This window comes from Cervus elaphus, chromosome 29 (assembly GCF_910594005.1).
Source record: "Cervus elaphus chromosome 29, mCerEla1.1, whole genome shotgun sequence".
NCBI classification, from domain to species: Eukaryota; Metazoa; Chordata; class Mammalia; order Artiodactyla; family Cervidae; genus Cervus; species Cervus elaphus.
The window spans coordinates 15,955,133-15,959,075 of NC_057843.1; positions in this window are offsets into that span (position 1 = coordinate 15,955,133).

The following is a 3,943-nucleotide window of genomic DNA, read 5'->3' on the forward strand; positions in this document are numbered from 1 at the left end:
TAGGTGACTCTCCTGGTTGAAGCAGGGTTGGGATTCTACAGGATGAGAAAAGGAGAGGGTGCCAATCTGAATGGTCTGACTCAGGTACACTTCCCATCTTCAGTTGCTGTAACTCTTGTTGGAATAACAGGAGGGTTTTTTGGTCCTTGGGCCACTTACTCAGTATCACTGTTGTAATATCATCCAAAAAATGGCCAGAACATTTCTTCTGAAACCTGTTTTTGTAAACTTTGTGATTTGTTGTTAGTCAAGGTTCGGAGGCAGGGGCCGTAGGAACACAAAGGAGAAAGAGAATAAAAAGTGAGAGAGGCAATTGTCAAAGGCTGTCCTCTTTCTTTTTACACAAAGTATTTGTTGTTCAAGTTGCTAACTTATGTCTGACCCTTTGTGACCCCATGGACTGTAGCATGCCAGTCTTCCCTGTCCTTCACTGTCTTTCAGAGTTTGCTCAAACTCATGTCCACTGAGTCAGTGAGGCCATCCAACCATCTCACCCTCTGTCGTCCCCTTCTCCTCCTGCCTTCAACCTTTCCCAGCATCAGGGTCTTTTCCAATGAGTCATTTCTTCACATCAGGTGGCCTAAGTATTGGAGCTTCAGCTTCAGCATCAGTCCTTCCAATGGCAGAAAGTCTACCAATAAATAAAGTGTCTTCAGTGTTTGTAAGTTGAATCAAGAAAGTAAATTCAGAAAAGTGTGAAAGAGAGTTGTTAGAAGGAGACATTCAAGTTGAAACTTGACCTGTGAGAAGGAGAAAGCCATGAAAGATATGGGAGGTTTGGCAACTATAGAGGCTGGAAAGCAGGCTGAGCATGTTCTCAGAGAAGAAAGAACAGAGAGCTACGGGAGACAAGGTCCAGCTAGCAGGTTTGGAGGGCAGGCTTTGGTATTTGATGACAGGGCGGGTGGGGAGGAGAAGTAGGGTTGCAGGGAAGTTTATACCTGATTGCAGTTGTTCTGAGCTGGCACCAGCCCTCGCTGCCTCTGGCAGGTGCTTAGAGTGGACTCTTGGCGTGTTTGGAGTGGTGCTTCTCAAACATCACTGTGCTTAGAAATCATTTGGGTGCTCATTTGTGTCTGACTCTTTGTGACCCCATGGACTGTAGCCCATCAGACTGCTCTGTCCATGGATTCTCCAGGCAAGAATACTGGAGGAGGTTGCCATTTCCTTCTCCAGGAGATCTTCCCAATCCAGGGATTGAACCTGCATCTCTTGCGTTTCCTGAGTTTGCAGGTGGCAGGGAAGCCCCCATTAGGTTAAAATGGAGCTTCTAATTCAAAAGCCCTGAAATAGGGCCTGTGATTCTCTTGTCTAATGAACTCCTGGGTCATGCTGATGATGCTTGAGCACCCTGAGGAGAAAGGTTTCAGGGGCTTCGTGGAGACCCTCTCTCCTCTCCAACTCCCTCCGGTACTTAAAGCATCAGAATGAGTGCATCCTGGTTTGAGTTTCTTTTTTCTTTACCATTCACAGTACCAAGGGAAGCCTTTTCCTCGGTCTATTAGCCCACTTGCCACTCCTGCTGTCTCCTTAGAGAGCTGGTTCTTGTTAGATTTCCAATTCAAATAGAAAAACAATGGTAAAAGCTAGTTAAATCACCTTCCCTTCAGGTATGTTAATTTTTTGAAGTTATTCTATCATACACTACTTACACATTCTGTGTTGTCTCTGAGGAACATTGTTCCTCAGAGTAATAATCGTTAAATGAAAAATACCCAATTTCTTATTTACTTATAGAGCTGTGTTTTTCTCCACTTGGGAGCCCGTTAGACTGCAGACTACAGACATTGAGAGTATTTGTCCCCCATTAGGCATGGGGAATTCTAAATTTTGCTAAATAATTTCAAAATGATTTCTTAGTGGGAAAAAAGTGTATTCGCAAGTGCATGTATGTAAAAGTGGTAATTTGACTAAAACACTGCCTAAGCAAGCTAGCAGCAACTGGGAAAATGTTATTCCTCTGTGCTTAATTATCTTAGAAGTCCTAAGTATTTTTTGTTCTCTCCTGCAAATACAAAGTAAGGGGGAACGACTCTAGGTCAAGAACATTATGCTGTTGAATTGCAAAAACATCACACAGATGTATAGGTTGCTTAGTACTTTATGATAGGGAATAATATCTATGCTTCTGACAATCCTACCTTAATATTTTCCTTCATTTTAAGGAAAGTGTATTGTTTAAGGGCTTCCCCGGTGAATCTAGTGGTAAAGAACCCTCCTGCCAATGCAGGAGACATAAGAGATACAGGTTTGACCCCTGGGTCAAGAAGATCCCTGGAGGAGGGCATGGCAACCCACTCCAATATTCTTGCCTGGAGAATCCCCATGGACAGAGGACCCTGGTGGGCTGCAGTCCATAAGCTTGTAAAGAGTCAGACACAATTGAAGCAACTTAGCACACACGCACATATTGTTTAAAAGCAACAGATTTAAGATATTACTAGTCACAGGCTCTGCTCAGCTACCTACAACACCTGTGAAATTTGGCAAATTGGTTTGACCCTTCCAAGCCCCAGACCCCTCAGATAAAAGTCTAGATTATCATAGTACTTTCTGTTTGTATCATTAAATAGGTATGCATGTAAATTGTAAGCCTAGTGTCTGGTACGTGGTAAGTTTTCAATAGACATTAGGCATCAATATTAGTAGTATGATCACTAATTATTATCTTCTCCACCAGAACAAACCCAATTCAGGAAGAAACGGTTGGCAGAGCCTTCAAAACATATTCGTGATCTGACGCTCACGTACCAGCCTCTAATTTGCTTGTTTATTTCACTTGGTTTTCCTGAGCTGCACAGAAGGGAGGTGGGTGGCAGAAGCTTAATTTATTTGTTCCTTTTTTTTTTTTCTCTGAAAATGTGGGTTTTGGCTCTCACGCTATTTCGAGGCATGGCCTCCCCATGGCACTGGGGAGAGGCACTCTTGGGAGAGGTAGGAGGATTCTGTAGCTCTTCTGGTGGTGTTAGCATCTTTCTTTCCCCAAGTGATCAGCATAGGTGCTAGATTACCAGTGCTGCCAGCCAAAGGCCTCTCCTCCCACAGACCTGGAAGCACATGAAAAGAGCCATGACTCACAGGCTACAACTTTTTCAGCAGCTTGATGGGAGCACTGATAGGCTCAGCTCTCGTGTTGCCATCACCCTGCAGGCTGGCGGGAGGGGAAAGGGCTCTCAGGTTTGCAAATGAAGTGCTCCCCAGCGATCACTGAGAACAACTGAGAGAGACGGTGGAAAAGTTAGGATGCGGTTCGTGGTCCTTGGCTGAAATCAGGGGAAAGGATGATTTGGCATGACACCAGGGTTTCTTCAGACCCAGAGAGGTATGGCTTATGAAATAGTTTCAAATTCTTCTTTGAAAAGTCTCCCAGTCTCTGCTTTTCCTGCATTTCACCCACTGTACGTGGCACACTTCTCCAGTAGCACTTACCTCGTTGTGAAATCTTTTGCTGTGGCGCTTTTTATGGGCCTGCCTCTCTGCTGCGTGCTGTGTGCTATGTAAAGACAGGTCCTCTGCCTTTTTAATCGTTGGATCTCCAGTCCTGAGTGCAGTGCCTGGTAGACTATGTTTACATAGCAGTTGTTGGCTACGTGGATAGATGGACTGGTGAATGGGTTCATGAAAGGATGAATGGGAAAAGGAAAAAATAAAAACTCAAGTACCATAGATGGCGGTGCATATGGGAATACACTTTGGCTATCAGCTATTTGGCGGGAGGAATTGTTGATTAGAGACAGTTCTCAAGTTCAGAAAACCTACTTTGCTGTCAAATTTCAGGTCATAATATTAAATTTGAGAGCTGTTACTTTGTCCCTAAAACCCCCAAGTAATTTTGGGGAGAATTTAGAATGAAAAAAACAAAGCATCTTCAAAAATATATATGAACATTTGTGACTTTCTAAATGGACATAAGACAGATCTGGTGTATGTAAAGGTAAAATAG